The sequence below is a fragment of the Hyaena hyaena genome, unplaced genomic scaffold, assembly GCF_003009895.1.
Source record: "Hyaena hyaena isolate Hyena2069 unplaced genomic scaffold, ASM300989v1 scaffold_1467, whole genome shotgun sequence".
Classification (NCBI taxonomy): Eukaryota; Metazoa; Chordata; class Mammalia; order Carnivora; family Hyaenidae; genus Hyaena; species Hyaena hyaena.
The window spans coordinates 169,172-190,117 of record NW_024082101.1 but is presented as its reverse complement, the minus strand read 5'-3'; the positions used below and the strand labels follow the sequence as shown (position 1 = coordinate 190,117).

The 20,946-nt window shown below is 34.8% G+C and overlaps 1 pseudogene; it reads left to right on the top strand.

Moving 5' to 3' along the window:
- Nucleotides 1-19,535: 19,535 nt before the first annotated feature.
- Nucleotides 19,536-20,539, top strand: LOC120225664 (annotated as a pseudogene).
- The last annotated feature ends 407 nt before the right edge of the window (nt 20,540-20,946 follow it).

Here is a 20,946-nt window from a genome sequence, read left to right as displayed (position 1 = left end):
GTCAGGTCCCCTTTGTATTTATTTTGCACACATAATGGTTTGATACTGGTCACCATTTGGAATTATTGGTCAAAGTGCATAATCTGCCAAGTCTACTAGAAAAAAAGATACCAGGAGCCCTCGAGTTCCTTTCCCTCGAAGTCTGAATTCATAGAGCACTCTCTCCCAGTTGGGAAATCCATAGGAAAAAATAATACCATGGTTTAACAAGTGGGTACATGTGGTAAACAAACATATATTACCCTTGTTTACAGTACTGATAACTTCTGATTATTTCTAATCTCTACAACAGATCTAATAAGAGCATTGAGAAGATCCTTAATGCTATGTAAATACTTCCCTAACATTTAATCATCTCAGGTTTTGGTATGATAGAAAGGGAAGTTTGGCAGAAAATAATATGAGGGTATGTGAGTCACATCTTTGCCACTTAGCAGCTGTGTGACTTCAGGGAAGTCATTTTAATGACAATAACAACAGCTAGTGTTCCAAAATTGTCTATGGTGTGCCTGTCACTCCTCTAAGTGTGTACACATATTTTTCTTTCTTTCTGTCCCTCAACGAATACTTATTGAGTACTTGCTAGGTAAATAATAGGGAGCTTACTGTCTGTGGGGCAGTGCTAGGCTCTCAATTCTCCATAAATGCTTAGTTAATTAATAATGGTTACACACATTTTAATTATACACTGTATGTAAATAAGTAATTACTATTTCCCTAGATCTATACATGCCATACTGAAAACAGCTGAAATACATAATATGGCCATGACCTTAAAACTTACGTTTATCTAGGGAGAAAAAAAAAAAAGTTCCTGAAACTGACTTGAATTGCCTAAATAGTTTTGTCTTTGCTTTTGGTACAAATAAGCACATTAAAATATACTATTTTACAGAGAAAACAGAGGTATATGTTCATATTTATGCACAAAAATGACGTCAAACAGCTCTTTGGAAATTAATAGTAAGTAGCTATTACTTTTGATAAGCAAATCATTCTTACTATATGGTAGTAAAAATAGAATGTGAAAAGTGTGTACATGTTTTACTTAATATTTTAAATGTATAAAGTTATATATTTTATAATTGCTTATTCGTATTTTCAAATACTTATATCCTAAAGAGATCCATATTTGTTTACTCCAGATATTTTAGATGATTCTTGAAATCATAAAGAACAAAGTTTAAAGACCCATTGCAATTTTTATATCAAATATTTCATTTACGGTGATTTGAACAAGGAAATGATTTTAACCCATAACTGTCAGCAGATTTTCTTCTTTCCACTCTTTCTCCTCTGGGTAAAATCAGGATTAAAGATCATAAAGCAAAAATTAAAATTAGGAATGATCAGACATAACTTCTATCCATTTTTAATATTTATATTAATAGTTCAATATCTTTGCCCCTAGAGCATAGAAATATATAAAGGTCCATTTATGCTCCATATTCCCAATGAAAATTAATAAACACACAGTTTTATCATTAGTATTTTTTTATCATCTAATATTTCTGCTGAAGTTCATTATAGATAGGATAATAGATGTCTTGCATGTGCCTAAAACAATTCCTTGCACTCACTAGTCATTTAAGAAAAGTTTGTGAAGTGTTATAAAATTTTCTCACAAATCAAATAGCAATTCATTTGCTGAGCTTAATATGCAAAACACTTGTTCTCAGATACAGAGTTTCTTCTCAAGGCAAACATATATTTTATAAACCTGTCTTTTGACATACTTTGAACCCCTAAATAGGAACACAATTTGGTAGAATATTATACTAAAAATAGAATTGTTTGCAGAGGCACAAGGGAGAATGTCTTAATACTTGAGTAACTTTAGGATTGATTTTAGAGTGTGTACAGTATGCTTCTAAGATCCAAACCAAGTCCTCCTATTCAACATCAATAACTCTTTTTTTTTAATTTTTTAATATTTTATTTACTTCTGAGAGAGAGAGAGACAGAGTGAGCAGGGGAGAGGAAGAGAGAGAGGGAGACACAGAATCAGAAGCAGGCTCCAGGCTCTGAGCTGTCAGCACAGAGCCCGACGTGGGGCTCGAACCCACAAACCGTGAGATCGTGACCTGAGCCGAAGTCGGACGCTTAACCAATTGAGTCACCCAGGCGCCCCAACAACATCAATAACTCTTATCCTGTGCTCCAGCTTATGTTTTTAATGTGTTGCCTTCTACTTTACTGGATGGAAAGTTAATGAATTATATTCTCCATTGACAGTTATTCCCAGCCTTATCTAGGGCTGATTGGGTTAATGGCACTGCCACCTGGCTTTCTAGTTCTCTGCTAGCTGTTCCCTGCCTTCCTAGAGCAATGCCAGCCTCACTTTTCCTGCCCCCAACCCCAGTTTTTATGAGTGTTAGCAGCAATCTGCTTTACAAATTTAATGTACAGCCTCCAAGAAACAAGAGGAAAGAAAATTGCACTTTTATGAATTTCCAAATTGCCATAGCTCACACTCAATGTTTATTTTATTTTAATATTATTGCCAAGGGGTTTTTGCTGAGCGGAATAAATTTAGCACTAATGAGCATAGTTTGAAAGTTTAAAAACATAATTTAATACATGATTCAATGTAATTTCCACAAAAAGGACTCTAAGAGGCCAAGGAGTCATTGAACAGGAGGGAAACCATGAGGAAACAATGGAACAAAAAATACATAGGTGAAAGCAATTGTTATTTTTACATTAGCAATTAATCAAGTAGTCTTGTTTCTTTTTTACAGCATAAGGACACTGTTGTACAATGATAAAGGTAAGTCAATTTAATTATAAAATGGCTCCACAGTAGTTTCTTGCTGAAATCAATCTAACAGGGCTTGGCACATAGTAGGGCTTTCTAATCTTTATTTCCCACTGTTTTATAACTTTAAGATTATACAGTATGGTATGGAAACAACTTTTCACAGTTAAATTTGTCAGTTAGTCACACAATGATTGTTGTCTTTTAAAATAAAATTATTATTTTGTAGTAAGAATTGTTTAAAGGAACATAGTTTCTAGGTTTTAAAATATGGCTGTACTGGGGGGCACCTGGGTGGCTCAGTCGGTTAAGCATCGGACTTCAGGGCAGGTCATGTCTCATGGTCCATAAGTTTGAGCCCGGCATCAGCCTCTGTCTGACAGCTCAGAGGCTGGATCCTGCTTCAGATTCTGTGTCTCCCTCTCTCTCTTCCCCTCCCCTGCTCATGTTCTGTTTCTCTCTCCTTGAAAAATCAATAAACATTAAAAAAATAAGTAAAATAAAATATGGTTGTACTTACTGATCTGTGTCTAATGCATATGCCTACATTATTATTTTTTCTTACAAATTGAAATATCACAGGACTATTTTGTTTCCCCTTAATATTACTATTTAAATAGTAATTAATTTATAAGCATCATATAGGACTTCTCAGGCAAAATAAAATATAGGATCAAAAAGATGCTGTTATTATTATTAAATCTAATATTAATTTGGTTTGAAAGAGTACATGCTTATAGATTCCTATAAAACTATGCATTACTGGTCAGATAAAATTAAAAATAAAACAGATTCAACTTTTTTTCTTGTTCCATAATAGGTCTAAGATTTTAACAATAGTGGATGCTGTCCAAATCCATGATCTTTCCACCAAACTCCTTTTTTTCCACATAATAATTTTATTTTACATTGAATACTATCTATACCTTTTAACTGTACTTCCTGTCCTCCTTTTCTCTCCTGAACCCATTCCAATCTGTTTTTGTCCCATCTTGAAAGAGGTGTTAACCTATGCCAGAATGATCTCCTACAGATTGATCACTCAAATACAAACAAACAAACAAAAAACCCCACAAGGTAGTCTTTCTATAAAACTCCATGGTAACTGTACAGAGTCCAGTGAGTAAGGCATTCCATCCTGGACAGCCACAAAACAGATTCAGCTCACCTGATCATGCCAGAGGAGGATCTGATGATTTTCTACCTGCACATCCTAATGTGGGAAATCTTGCTGCCAGCTTTTTACCACACAGCTACAGGCTCAGAGTTTGGAACATAGTGGGGCTTTCTGACTGTTCACCCAAGGGAAAGAGCTGGTGTTATTCCCAGCAATTAAAGCTGAGTTAGCAGGAATGGCATGCAGCCAATTTCTGCCCGGAATGTAGTCTTTTTGTGCCCTGCTCTTGTTCATATCAGGAGAAGAACTAATGATTCCTTAAAGAAGCAGAAAATCCACAAAGCCATGAGGCAGGCTTCCTCACTTGTAATCTGATGTCCATTCCTGCTGCCCTCCTGGGAGTCACTTTAGAATAAATGGGCATCAAAGGATCCATCTATCCGTTACTTCTCTTGTCTCCATGAGTTTTCTCCCAGTGCACCAAGGGGACTAGTGAAGGTCCTCTTTGATTACTTAACTCTTTCCCCCTTTTAATGAAAATCCCTAATTATCCAGCAAAATTTCTTACCTACCACAAGTTTCCAGTCAAGTAATCACTCCTCTATCCTTATAGTACTCATCCTACCAGTGGGATTGGACAGCACTGATCATGCCCCCTCCCTCCTTTGAAACCCTTTCTTAGCTAGTTTCTGGAATACCACATTCTTGGTTCTTTTCTTACCGTACTAGTGACTCCTCCTTATTTTTCTTGCTGGATTATACTTGAATTCATAAGCTGTAAAATTATAGTGTCTTAATATTTGATCCTTCTGTATGTTCTCTATACTCATTCTTCAGATAATTTCATACTGTTCTATGACTTTGAATTTCACTTGTAATCAATGAATAATGCCTTTATATTTCCAGCCTCAACCTCTTCTGCAAACTGCATAGTTCTATATCCAACTGACTTCTCAACTTTGTAAGAATTGACTTTCTAAGAGAATCATAAGCAAAGGAGTTCAAACCACCTTTTTCTATAAGGAAATCTTTACTGAGATTACTAATCAGTACTTCACATTTAAAAAGTCCAAATTTGCACTCCACCCAACTTGTTTCTTGCCCAGTCTTTCCATCATCGAACAGTAACCACGTTTTTCTAGATAATAAGACCAATTCACTTAGCTTCTCTTTTGACCCCCCTCTTTCTCTAATACTCCACATGTAAACATCAGTAAATTTTGTTGACAATTTTTCTGAAATATACCCAGAATCGAACCTCTGTTCCCTACCTCCACTGCAACCTTCACAGTCCAAGATACCATCATCTGCTGCCCGGATTAAACAACAGCTTCCTAGTTATTCTCCGTGCTTTCACTCTTGCTCTTCTGTGGAATATTCTCCAAACAGCAGCAGCAGAGTGAGAGTTCTGAGTAGTGAATTGATGTCACCTTGCTGCATTAGTGTCATTAGTCTCACGGGTCTCCGTTGAATACCTCAAGTACATATCTGCTCAAGGTTTTTGTATTAGATTTTCTTTCTGTCTGGAACGCTATTTTTTTAAAAAAATAGATGAATGGCTACTTTATTTTCTTCAAATCTCTGCTCACATATCAGCTTATCAGCATTGTTTTTTTAAAAAAATATTTTCTTGCATAAACTATCACATCTTCTACGGTAACTTTTTATCCACTCGTTTTGCTTTTTATTTCTTCATTGCATTTACCACAACTCTCAATATTCTGTCTGTCTCTCTTCCCCCGAAAAATATCCACTAGAGAAGAGTAGGGCTATTTTATTCTTGTCATCCCTCTAATTTTTCAGTGCCAAGGTCCTTGTTTGGTGGGTCGCAAAAGTCACTCCCTTTGGAGTTTTCAGTATCTTACTGTAAATTTAGTTTCAAAACAAAATTTTAATATAAAAAAACACACCTTTTGGATTCACTCAACAAATACACTAGGCAATCACATCATTAATTATTAATCTATCATCATTATTTATTCAACACTAATAAATTATTCACCAAATATACTTTTAAACTCACATAAATATAAAAGACTGTGCTAAATACTGTTGGGAATACTCACATAAATAAGATACCATTGTTCTTTTTAAAAATTAGATAAATTGGTGAGCATCATCACAGAAAAAAAATATAAAGAGAACAGTTTAAAAATGTTCCAAAGAGAGAAAAAAATCCCTAAATGGGCAAATAACAGTAACACACAGCTTTGTTTCATACCTAGTAACTGTAATGAGTCTTGACATAATTTAAACATAAAAAATCTGAAAAAAATAGCAATTTCATCACTTGCTAACCATATCATCTTTGACATTTTTCCTTAAACTTTCACTGCTCTTTTTTTAGCTGTATGATATTTAGTTTTCTCATCTATATAATGGAGTATTTTGCAGATATTAAATGAAGAAAATGTTAGTACAGCATATAACCTAATACCTGCCACTTAATAAGTCCTCAATATTATTATAATAGTAAATATTATATAGACTAAATGAATATCATGAATGATGTAGCCATAGAATGACATGATTTGTCTTTAATATGTTTTATAAAGAAAAACATCCATATTTCTCTAATAATAAGGAAAAATAACAAAAGCTATTTTTAAAAAGTAAATAAAATACTTTCCACTATGTATATGACCACCACACTTAATAGTTTTTTCACTGTTCCTCAAAATATCTTCAATTTCTGCAGTTAGAGTGGCCAGAATCAGAAAAAATTTTTTTTCCTAATTAAAATTAAATTTCAGATGAGCAAAAAATTATTTTCTATGTAAGAGTGTCCCAAATATTACATGAGACATGCTTATACTTAAACTTTGTTTTTGTGAACTGAACTTCATATTTAACCAGTATACTTAAATTTGATGGCAACCTTAAATATAATCTCTAGTTTAATTTTTTAAACTTAAACAGTGGTATACTGATAAACAGGCTTCTCTCTTTCTCCCTCTCTCTCTCTCACACACACACACACACACAATACATAAACAGAGAGACTTTATATGTTGTTCACCAAGTTCATCTACTGAGCTGATAGTGGCCAGCTCTGATATACCACTGAAAGGGAACTCAGGAAACTATAAGGAACTTTAGAAATCAAATTAAGATCCATTTTTTTTTCATTTTTTATAAGATTTTTAAATGTTTATTTATTATTTTGGGATGGGGAGAAAGAGAGAATCCCAAGCAGGCTCCACAACTAGGGGCTGGATCTCATGAACCTTGAGATCATGACCTGAGCTGAAATCAAGAGTCAGATGCTTAACTAACTGAGCCACCCAGGTGCCCCAAGATCCATTTGATATAGAGATTAGGAACCTGTAAACAATGGCCTGAGGCTAAATCTTGCCCATGGCCTTTTTTTGTAACTACCCTCAGGTTAGGAATTGTTTTTTATATTTTATACTTTAATTTATAAACAAAGAATGATATACAAAGAGAACTTCTGTAGCCCACAAAGCTTAAAATATTTATTATACGGTCCTTTATAGAAAAATTTGTCAATTCATGAATAGAGGAAGAAACTCATTGTGATTCATTCATTCAGTGAATAATTATTGAGAGCTCACTCAGAAATCCTGCCGGATGCCTTTACTGAGTTGATAGTGTAATATGAAAAATAAGAAAGATATTCAATTGAATAAGGCATGAATAAATCTATAAGCACTAAAATAAATCTATATGGAAATATAGAGCATTATGCAAATAAGTTGTCTTTCTAAAGTTAGGTATTTTGACTTTTTTATGATGCAAGCTAATTAGTTAGCCCAGCCAACTACAGAAACTTATTTTCTGATTTTTTTTTTTTTTTGGTTAGTAAATTGGCATTGCAAATACTTAATTCAAAAATTTACTTTTCTTATACCTTTTGCATTTCTTCAGATTATTCCTTTGTTTACAGTTTTGAAATAAATTTTAGCAGGGCAATGTTATTACATCTGTATTAACCACAGGATAATCCTTATAATCTTCCAGTTCAGCTTCTTTTATCTAACATGTATATTCCAGCAGGATGCATACTGAATGGTAAAACACTAATGGAGAAGCAAACAAAACACTCAGGCAGCCAGACCCATCAAATATACTCTGCTTACAAATGAGATGTTAGCTATTATTACCCAATACAGTTCATATCTAACCTCTGTCTTTACTCAAACCTAACATATTTTCCCAAGATTTCTTTATTTTTAACATTTTATCTTAAAGGGGAAGATTTTATTACTTACGTAACATTAATATTTCTGCCTATGTACAGAATTCGTGTCAGATTCTGTGTCTCCCTCTCTCTCTCTCTTAAAAATAAACACTAAATAAAATGAGGCAGAAAGGCAACATAAATATACTGTCACAAACATTCAATAACTATATGTTAGGGTTTTTTCCACAGCTAAATTGGAAATTTAATAGAAAAAATTAAGATGTACTTAATTAAATGGTTCTTCAAGGCATGAAATCCACTTATATTTTAAAATTGTATTCTTTCTCATGCTTGCAGTTGAATGGAAATTTTTCTTTAAGATCTGAGGTGAATGTTGGATGATATGATGAACTCAATTATTTGACTTTAGAAAGTGTGGCAGAACTATAAAAAAATCTTAGAAAATTAAACATGTTTAAGACAGATTAAGAAATTGCACTTCTTGAGAGTGTTGAATTTTCTAGAGGAAATCATAGGTTAAAAGTTTACCATTTGAGGGTCAAAAGTCAAGTGACAAATTAGTATCTTAAACTTACTCCTTTTGTAGAAATAAAATAGTATTTAAGAAGTATTTGGAAGCTTGGCACTTGCTAAAAAATATATATATTTTAAAAGTTTAAGACCTAACAATTTGCTCTCCTTTCTTCTTTAAAAAAAATTTTTTTTTTTAATGTTTTATTTATTTCTAGGAGAGAGAGAGACAGCGTGAGCAGGGGAGGGTCAGAGAGAGAGGGAGTCACAGACTGAAACAGGCTCCAGGCTCTGAGCTGGCAGTCAACACAGAGCCCGACGCGGGGCTCGAACCCACGAACCGCGAGATCATGACCTAAGCGAAAGTCGGACGCTTAACCGACTAAGCCACCCAGGCGCCCCATGCTCTCCTTTCTGCCCAATCTTTAATCTTCCTTGGCATAGACCTAAGTGGTAGATTGGTTTTCTGGCTACTTTTTGAAACAACTTTTAACTGGGCTTCAGGGGGCTTTCCCATCTCCAGCTGGATTATAATAGAAAAGCTAAAATACTGAAGTTACCTCTATAAAATTCAGAGTTGACAGTTCTTAATTCTTCTCTTTGATGGCATAAACCCTGCAGTATTTTGAAGTCACGCTTGTACCTATGCTCACTTATTATTTTGGTATGTCTATATATTTTTAATGTAATATTTTGGTCTTTTAATGTTATATATTAAAAATTCTAGATTTAAAGATTTCAAGATCTCAAGTTCTTTACACTTTGCAAAATTTATGTTTTTGTTCACTAACAAATTTGATTGCTTAACAATCAAGAATACTTTATTAAGTGTTCTTTTGTAAGTCAAAACTTCCTGGAACTTGCCTAGTAACTATTTGACTTCCTTAATTAAGACTAACTTATAGTAGCAAATAGGTATAAGCTATAAAGTGCATGATGTATCTGACAATCTAATAGCCACATCTATTAAGATGAGTGATGAAAAACCAAATCATATAAAGAACATAGGGGCACCTGAGTGGCTTAGTTGGTTAAGTGTCAGACTCTTGATCTTGGCTCAGATCCTGATCTCACAGTTCATGAGTTCGAGTCCTGTGTAGCCCTCAGTGCTGACAGCACCATGCCTGCTTGGGATTCTCTCTCTCCCTCCCTCTCTCTCTCTTTCTGTCTCTGCTTCTCCCCAACTCTTGCTCTATCTCTCTATCAAAAATCAATAATAAAATTTAAAAAATAACACATATGTTCCTGTTGTTTCCATATTTCTAACATTTTGTACAGACTATTCAGAGGAACTTCTGGTGATGGCCTACTCAACCATGATATTAAGGGACTCCAAAGTGGGTAATTTAACTCCTTGGAAAAGACATTTCTCTCCTGAGCTCACAAAACCAAATCACTATAATGATTTCACTTAATCTCTGATTATAGTTTGGATGTGGCCTCAGGTAGAATATGTTTCTACAAATGTAACCAAAAAATGTGATCTAAATTTGTGGTTGCAATAGATTAAAAAAATCATGGTTCATATGCTGAAATTTGTCACTTCACACACTTAAAGTACCATCAGACTGATTAGAACATTGATCTTAACCTTAGCTGTAAATCAGAATCTACTAGGTAGATTTTAATAAATACCAATGGCTGAAGCTCTGATGAGACCAATTAATCAAAAATCTCTGGAGGTTAGGACTTGGGCATCAGTATTCCTTAAAAATGTTCTCTAGTGATTCTTATCAGGACCTAGGATCGAAACCACAACATTAGAGGCCATGTGTGGTGCTCAGTTTCTGGGATCTCAACTGTAGTTGTATATTATACCTACCTGGGAAGCTTTTGTTGTTATTGGTTTTGTTTAGTACTAATGCAGGAGTTCTGCTCCCACCAAAGACAAATAAATTTGTTAAAAACCTAAGTCCCAATATAATAACAAAGAAAATCAGGCTATAAAAAATAAAACGTTCTTAAACCCAGATTGCTGAAGTCACAAGGCCACAACATACAGAAATCCATGAACCTCCTGACTACAACCCAATGGAAATGCTTTGTAAACACTGGCAAATTTACTGAAGAGAAAGAGGCGCAGAATGCTGTAGTAGCAGGAAGGAGAATTTAGCTCCCAAATTTAGTAAACTTTTGAAGGTTGACTGTGAGCCACACTGAGAGCATAGAGTAACTGGGAACAGTAGACACAGGGGAGTTCATACCCACTCTGGGGCTCTTCTCCATGGACCTCCATATAGCATTGATAAATGAAATTGGGAACAGAATAGCAGACTGGAGAGAGCGGCATTTGGTGGGGTATACGTGGAGGAGGAGACCACTGCTATGACTAGGCAAGGCACAGAGCTTGACTGAGATCTTTCTCTACTCTACAAAAGTTCTAGGCTGCCCCGGCAAGAGCAAAGAACCCCACTGCGTCAGACCACAAGTAAGTACTATTGTGACCCACTGAAGAACAAAAGAAAAAATAATCCTACTATTGGGGCTGGGGCAATTTTGGGTCCAGAAATTGTACCAAAACCATTGGCAGTCTCCTAACTTTGGAGGAAAGCAGGACACTCTCCTCCCTCAAAAGTACCAAAAAGGGGTGCCAGGGTGACTCAGTCAGTTAAGTGTCCAACTCTTGATTTCAGCTAAGGTCATAATTAAGGTCATAATCTCACAGTTTGTGAGTTCAAGCCCTGCATCAGGCTTGGCACTGAGATCACAGAGCCTGCTCGAGATTCTGTCTCCCTCTCTCACTGCCCCTCCTCTGATGGCTTTCTATGTCTCTCTCAAAATAAATAAAAATAAACTTAAAAAATACCAAAAAAACCAAGACAGAGTTTATTTGCTACTGGGAGGACACACGGCAAAGACAAGAGCCACTTCAAAGACAAAGGCAGAGAGTACCCCCCTAATACTGAATCTGGATCATGAAAATAGAGATCTCCCCCCGCCCAAAATCATAGCAAGTACCAAGTACCAAGCAATAGCAATCTACTGCTGGAAGAGGGTAAATAGTATGTAGAGAGATCCAAGCTGAAAAATATAAAAAATAAAATACTGCTAGACACATTATATTCAAAGTACTTAAAACCAAAGATGAAGAGTTAATTTTGTAGGCAGTCATTCAGAAAAGGAAGAAAGGAAGGAAAGTAGGAAGGAAGAAAAGAAGATAGATCATATACTAATTAAAATTCAAAGGCAAGAATTAGAGTCAGAAACTATGCAAACCAGAAGACAAAAATTGACATCATTAAAGTAATGCCACAAACAATCAAAAAGTCAAACTAGGATATTATATCCAGAAAAAAGAAATTTTTATATTAAATATTTTTAGGCACCCAGTGCTAAGAAAATTCATTACCAGCATATCTGCATTCAGACAGAAGGAACATAATATCAGAGAGAGATCTGAAATACAGAGTTCCAGATATGGTCTCAAAAAAGATAGAGAAGATATTTTTATTTTTATTTTAAATCATTCTAAATATAATTGACTGTCCATGCAAAATTAATAATACTGAATTGTGTATTTATTGCCTATGTAAAAATTAAATATATGACAACAACAATATAAAAGAGAAGAGGGAAGAAACATAAGTAGACTGTTGTATATACAACAGTACGATGTATATACAACATGTATGTTGTATGAAGCTGTACAATATTATTTGACTTTAGATTGTGATAAAGAAATAAATAAGAAGCCAATATTATAGTTAAAATGTAAGAATAAAATATATACAAAATAATGTTTTCATTAAAAGTTTTTTTAAGTTTATTTATTTATTTTGAGAGAGACAGAGACAGTGTGAGTGGGAGAGGTGCAGAGAGAGAGGGAGACAGAATCCTAAGCAGCTTCTGTGCTACCAGCACAGACCCCAGTGTGGGCTCGAACTCCTGAAACTATATCATGACCTGCACCGAAATCACAAGTAGACATTTAACTGACTGAGCCACCCAGGTGGCCCTTTTTTTCAACTTTTAATATAAATTCTAGTTAGTTAATATATATGATAAAATTGGATTCAGGTGCAGAATTTAGTGATTCATCACTTACATGTAACACCCAGTGTTCATCAAAATAGGTTCCTTCCTTAATACCCATTATCTATTTTGGCCATCTCCATTTCCCACCATCAACTTCAGTTTGTTCTCCATAGTTAAGTCTCTTGTGGTTAGTTTCCCTCTCTCTCCCCGCCGCCCCATCCCCTATAGTCGTATGTTTGTTTTTTTTTAAATTCCACATATGAGTGAAATCATGTGGTATTTTTTTCTGAGTTATTTTGCTTAGCATAATACTCTCTAGCTCAATCCATGTTATTGTAAATGGCAAGACTTCATTCTTTTAGAGAGCTGAATAATATTTAAAATAAAAAAACAAACAATGCAGTTAAAAATGGGCAGGACACATGAATAGACATTTTTCCAAAGAAGATATAGAGATGGCAAACAGACACATGAAAACATATTCGACATCACTCATCATCAGGGATATACAAATCAAAACTACAATGAGATATTATCTCACACTGGTGAGAATGGCTAAAATTAACAACACAGAAAACTATAGGTTTGTTGGCAAAGATGCAAAGAAAGGGGAACCCTCTTACAGTGTTGGTAGGAATGTAAATTGGTGTAGCAAAAGGGTTTGGAGATTCCTCAAAAAGTTAAAAATAGAACTACCCTATAATCTAGCAATTACGTTATGAGGTATTTGCCTAAAGAATGCAAATATACTGATTCAAAGGGACATATGCACCCAACGTTCATTTATAGCATCACTATCAAACAATAGCCAAAAATGGAAAGAGCCCAAATGTCCATTGACTGATGAATGGATAAAAAAGATCTTTTTTAATACCATCTTTTTTAATACTATTTAATACCATTTTTAATATTCTTTTAGTATCATTTAATTACCATTTTTAATACCATTTTAATGTTATGGCTTAGTAACATTCCATTACATATATATATACATATATACACATATATGTATATAATGGAATTATTATATATATGTATATATATAATGGAATATTACTGAGCCATAAAATTAATTTTAAAATTACATTTTCATCTCTTTAATCAATATAATTTTTACTTCATTTTCTAGATAAACATCCTTCTAATAGGATGAGATTTTTAAAAATAGCATTGATTGGTATGCACATAACACTTTGATTAACAGAAGTGCAGAAGCATGTCATGCATTGTTTTTAATAATATAATAATTACTTGAAAGCACACTTCAAATTAATAAATAATTTCAAGTTAATTAATTATTAACGGTATCTGAAATTAAAACAAAATATAACTTAACAAGGAGTGGGAAACATGCAATGTACAAAATTGTGCACCTGCAAATTTTATTCACTAAAACTTGTAGATGAGTTGAATGACTAGAAAAATCACACCAGTATATGACTTGTTGGAACACTTCCTTTTGCTTTTTGTTTAGAGACCTGAAAAACCTTTCTTCTGTTTTCTAGTTTCTAGCAATGGTATCTTTAGAACAGGCATTTTAAGAATAGTAGGTCTATTTATTCTTCATTTATGGTACTCAGAATAGAATTACTTTGCTGAATTCATAGCTGTTTTGAAGATACTGTGCCTGAAAGTTACAAACACCTATAAATCTAAGTGGGTTCTGATTTTTCATAACTTAGGTGTTCATATCATCTCCAGTGCTTTTGATACTGTGCCAACATTTTGTGATGGCTAAGAGGTTGGAGAGAGAATTCTGAATAACACAAAAACGTCAGAATAAGGCATTCTTCCAATAACATGTGCATGGGTAGTTTTAAAGAAAAAACTATTAGGTTTACATCTGTAATTAAGATGCTGCCCACAAAAATTGACATTAATTAATATTTTGAAATTCTGCTTTTATATTTAGTACTTAAAGGCAAGTAGTTGCCTTTTTAGGCATATTTTAGGCAATTTAAATTTAATTTTAGGCAATTAAAAGTCATATTTTAATATGATAGTTTTTATATTATTATAAATTAACATACTTTGTAATTTATTTCAATAACTGAACTCATACACAATGTATATTATATTATTATAAAATGACATATTAATATAAATTGATGTGATATTATGATATATAATATGAATTGTATTAACTACATCAATATATTATTGGTAAATTATTCTAAATTCAGAGGCTGTTTTTTTTTGAAATTTGGTTATTCTAGGGCACCATAAACAATTATCATTAGATATCCAAATATAATTTTGAAAATTGCTGAAACATTTTATATGTGCATTATGTAAATATGTAAATTAATATATAAATTTATATATACATATCTTTCTTTGTGTATATATTTATTTATTTATTTACTTGCTTATTTATTATTTATATTCATTAAAATTACGTGTGGTGTGTATATAAATGTTAAAAATATTTTTATTTGAATATAGTCGACACACAATATTACAGTAGGAACAGGTCTACAACACAGTGATTCCACTTCCCTATATGTTATGCTATGTTCACCCTGAGTGTAGCCACCATGTGTCACCCTACACTACTATAATATCATTGGCCATATTCCCTATGGTATGCCTTTTATTCCCATGACTTATTCATGCTGTAACTGTTTTTATAAATATATAAAATATATATGGATGTATTCATTTGCAAAAGAAAATCATGAACACAAAACAGTGTGTATATGTATATATATTTACTCATGTACATTCACTGCAAATTAGAATATGGACACAAAATCAAATTTATATGGTTGCAAAGTAAAGAATAGATATAAAATATTGATACCTAATAAAGATAATTATTAAAGACCCCTATCCAACTGGAATAAAAATGATAAATTTCTATGTCACCAAACCATATTTCCTAGAAAATCAATACTAAGTACCATTTCAGCCTAAAATCCACGAAGTAAGCCAGAATGTCAAAGTATATTTAACTATAATAATATAAGCACTATTAGGAGAAAAGCACAAGTAATATGAAATTATAGACACATTTAATAGTGAATGAGTAAATCCAAAGTAAAAAGCTTGATATATTTTTCTTTAGTTTTCTATAAGTAGGTTATATACTTTGTCTATTTCCCATAAGGTGGCAGTCAAAGGAATATGCCGCCTTTCTATTCTGTATTATTATAATTTTGTTAATACTGTCTTATTGTATACATAGTAAAAGTAATTTATCTATAATTCTGAAGAAATCATAAATTCTATAGGATTCTAGCTACCTGAAAACACATTTAAAAAACTGAAATTTTCTCACAAAGAAAAACGCTTAAGCCTGTAGATTTAAGGTCTAGTTCTCTCCAACATTCCCACTGAAATGATCAAAGGCTTAGCTCATATGTGGCAGGATAATATTTATACGTTGTCTGTGGATTTACCCTTCTCCCTCCATTTCCAGAAAGTAGCTGTTATTTTTGTTTTTTTGTTTTCTGTTTTGTGCCATAGATTTGTATGAGCAGAAAAAAGCTAAAGTGCTTCTTCTGTTTTCGTGCAATTTTAAGCTTAGCAAAGAGGATGTCTTAGATTTTAAGGGAAATGATGAGGAAAGGAGAATTAAGAAGCAACTAAATATAAATGGGAAGGACTGAGATTCAGAAAGGGGGCTGAGTACTGTGTCCTTTGGGAAACCATAGCACTCCAGGGAGAAGGCAAGACCTCAGGGGAACACAATATCTGACACATGTCTAGAGCTTGCTGTGTGTGAGGGACTGTTTGGAGAACTTCACACCCATTTATTTATTTTATCTTCATAAAAATCTTCTGCAGTAACATCTTAGAATTTACATTTTACAGATGAAAAACAGAGACAATGAGAAGTTAGATAATATACAATACCACACAATGAATAGGAGAGACAATATTTGACTCAGAACTGTTCGGCTCCATTGTCTGCACTCATCCACTGTACTTTCACCACAAAAGGCTGTATGTGTACATGGTATCTTGTTGCCAAATTCCTCAACATTATAACACTAAATAAAATCTGGGAAGAGTTTGTCCTTCTGAGGTCATATTTGGGTGCCTGGTATTTGCCAGAATATGAGAATTTCTGAGATTAAATTTTCCACCAGCCTTGTAGAATGAGGGCTTAGAGGCATAATTAAATTAATTTAAAACAAAATTATTTAAAAATGTCAATAATCCCATATACTTTCCAACAAATAGTAGTATGCAAGAATCTTTGAGGACTTTAGGCAAGATAGAATACAGAAACAAAGAGGCCTGGTGATAGGACAACAACCCAAGTCAAGACAACTATTGGACTCAGGTATGTGAAGCAGATTCCAATAGATATGTACTCTTGTTTCAGAATCTCTGGCATCTGAGATGAAAGGTGGTTGAGGCAGATGGGAGGTACAAATCTTGATTCAACTATGACCTTGGGGAAGGTTACAGATTCCTGAGATGACAGAGATGACAGAGGACCCTGTGTTGGTATCTACTGCTCCTTGCTTATACCTATGGCAGCTAGACTTACTAGGCAAAGAGGATTGGTTTCTTGTTTGTTTTTGTAGTAAGTAAGGTTAAATGAGCCTCTGAGAGAACGGGAGCAATGCTCTAACCAACTTCTAGTGGTACAACCAAAATGGAGACAGAGCAACGCCATGCTAGCTGCTATGACTCTGTGGTTATCAGGCTGCCTCCTTAAGTCTTCAGATTTGAGGGCCTCTGAACTAGAAAAGAAAATTGGAGTGAATATAAACATTTTGCTTCCTACTCCCTTTGGATGTAACTGATTTAAACCAAAACAAACCCAATTTCTGAAATGACCCTCTGCAACTTCAATGAAGCACAAGCACAGTGAGTTAGCAAGGAAAAAATAAATCACTGAAACTAAAAATAGATGGGCAACCCTGGGGAGGGGGAAGAATTGAGAACAAGAGAAAAACAAACAAAAACAATAATTACTGCATCTTAGATGGGAACACCATCATCACCTTATTTTGGAGGAGTTGTGGGGGCTAAGAAGTAGCTTAAAAAGAAATTTATTTTCTCACAATTCTGAATAACTAAAAGTCAAAGATCAGGTGTTGGCAAAGTTGCTTCTCCTTGGTCCTTTTCCCTTGGCTTGCACATGGTCATCTCCCTAGGTTTGTCTGGTCTTCCTTTGTATTGGTCCATCTCTGTCTTTTCAGTCTTTGAAAGATTGCCTGAAATTTCTTCTGTGCCTGATTTTACTCCCCTCTCATCCAATTTCATAGCTCTTGGGAATCCGAGGGCTTACCAATACCTATGCTAATGCTAAGGAGACTATGTTCTCCTTGCTTTCTCTGTCTCTTACATTATTTACTGGCTCAAACACATTAGTCCTGACATAAAACATGATACCTAGTGCTTTCATTTTCAAATAAACACAAAAATAATAATCAAATTGATAAACCAAACATCCATATGCTGAAAATGTGCTGGAGCCCCACCAAAAGTCATGGCAAGTGCCTCAGAACTATCTATAACCTCCTTGATTCACTCCACCTCTCTTTTAGCAAATTACAACTCAGTGATCATCTTTGTTTCCTGAGAATTCCCTTAGCTTCTCTCACACACACACAATATTTTTCAATAGAGTTTTCTCTCTAAGAGGAACTCTTATGCCAGCTGTTCACAGAAACAAATGCTTCACCTCGGATGAAAAACTGTAATGGAGGAATGTACAGAATATTGGATACTGTAGAAACCCACATGAGTAAATCAGATGTCAATTTTAAGAAATCTTTCACAAAATACTTAAGCAAAAGAAAAAGAGATCATAAATTATGAGAATGAGGAAGGCACATGGAAAGCACCCTAAAATACAATTTGCAGTGCAGGTGCAGTCAAGAACAAGGTGAAAATCAATGATCAAGAAGTAATAAAATGAATTTTTCTGGGGTTAAGTAATACTCGAAACTGGAGATGAAGATGGCTTAAAATCTATCATGCGACATAAACAAAGAGAGCACGTCAACTTTGTGCTTATCACTGTAGAAGTCATAAATGTTAAAGGCAAAGAAAACAAACAAAATTTCTGAGTATTTTTAGACACACACACACACACACACACGTTTATCCTTTAATCTGTAATATATAAGTTGTGGTACCAAAAGTACATTGCCAGAAATATGAGCGTTTCTAAGCTGTTTTGTTTACTTATTTTGGAAGAGAAAAAGATAGCATGAGTAGGGGAGTAGCAGAAAGACAAGGAAAGACAAAATCCCAAGGAGGCTCTGTGCTGTCAGGCCAGAGCCTGATGTGGGGCTTGAACTCACGAAACCCTGAGATCATGAACTGAGCCAAAACCAAGAGGCAGACACTTAACTGACTGAACCACCCAGACACCTCAAGATTTCCATATATAATGTAACTTAAAAAAACAAAACAACAACAACCAAAAAAACAAATGCATAAAGAATTAATCCAGATGACTTAGAAATTAATCACTCCAAACATTGGTACCAAAATTAAAACAAATAAGCAAAAATTTCTCTTTCCTAAAAAAAATGAAAAAAAAATAATCCTCTACTCTTTCAGCTAATTACAGTGAAAAACACTGGAAAGAAGAAGGCAGACTGGCAAGAGACTTTGGCATCCAGGAAATAACACAGTGCTGAGTCTGTGGGGTTTCTTTTTTCTTTATAAATTGCAGATTTGGTGTTATAAAAGCCAGTAACTTGTAAATGCCAATGGGCACAGACAATAAAAGCCTTAACAAGTGCCTGCTCCAGTTTAGTAAAAGGACAAGAAAAGAGGCAGTGTAGCAAGATTAAAAAAAAAAAAAAACAAACAATAAAAAAACTTCAGAAAACATTAGCAAACAGCTACTTTACTCTATCCAACACCACAGAAAAAATTGTGGCCCCACCTCCATTCATACTAGCAAATGCCTAGGGTGTAACCTGGACTTCCACTCTCCACTGGTTATAAAAATTGGCCCTTCCTCTCTCCAGGCCTCCTCATGAGAGTGACATCATCTTTAAACCTTATGCGGCAATTCCTTACATGCTGCAGTGATGCCCAGGGAAGATGGGGCAACCTGGAAGTCTGACTATTTCCTGACAATCACCCAACTTTTGGATGAATGTCCAAAATGCTTCACTGTGGGAGAAAGGAATGTGAGTTCCAAACAGATGCAGCAGCTCCCCATGTCCCTCCGCGGGAAGGCGCTGGTGCTGATGGGCACAAGCACCATGATAGGCAAGTCATTTGAAGGCATCTGGAGAAAAAGTCTGTTCTGGGGAAACTATTGCCTCACATCTTTGGGAATGTGGACTTTGTTCTGCAAGGAAGACCGCACTGAGATCAGGGACATGCTGCTGGCTTGTAAGGTGCCAGCTGTGGCTCTGCTGGTGCTATAATCTTATGTGAAGTCACTATACCAGCCCGGAACATTGTCCTGGAGCCCAAGAAGACCTCCTTCTTCCAGGCTTTAGGCATCACCGTTAAAATCTCCAGGTATACCACTGGAATCCTGAGTGATGTGCAGCTATTTAAACCTGGAGACAAATTAGTAGCCAGTGAAGCCACACTGCTGAACATACTGAACATCTGTTCTTTCTCTTTCTAGATGGTCATCCAGCATGTGTTTGACAATGACAGCCTTTACAAATCTGAAGTGCTTGGTCTCCTTTTCTCTCTGACCCTCCCCTGTTCACACTGTCTCTGTTTCTCTCTCAAAAATAAATAAAACTTAAAAAAAAAAAAAACAAATCTGAAGTGCTTGGGATCACAGAGGAAACTCTGCATTCTTGCTTCTTGGAAGGTGTTCACAAGGTTGCCAGTATATGTCTGCAGATAGGTTACCTGACTGTTGAATCAGTTACCCATTCTACCATCAATGCATACAAGTGCACCCTAGCTTTATCTGAGACTTATTACACCTTCCCACTTGCTGAGAAGGTCAAGGCCATCTTGGCTGATCCATATGCATTTGTGGCTGCCACCCCATGGCCACTACCATCACTGCTGCACCTGCTGCTGCCACAGCCCCAGCCAAGGTTGAAGAAATAAGACAAGGGTATGGAATTTGGTCTCTTTTCCTAATCATCACAAAGCAATCAATTTAGCTAACCTTATTTGTGAAATAAGGAAATAAAAGCTTACCTCTCATTTAAAACTTTTTTTCCCAGGGGTGCCTAGGTGGCACAGTTGATTAAGCATCTGGCTTTGGCTCAGGTTATGATCCCACAGTTCATGAGTTCAAGCCCTACATCAGGCTTTGTGCTGACAGCTCAGAGCCTAGAGCCTTCTTCAGATTCTATGTCTTCCTCTCTCTCTCTGCTCTGCCCTCACCCATGCTTCCTCTCTCTCTCTCTCTATCAAAAATAAAATAAACATTATTATTATTATTATTATTTGCCCAACGCTTCTGTCAATTAGTATGGCTCAAAGAAATCTGAGTGGTGAGCCAGGACTCTCATCCTT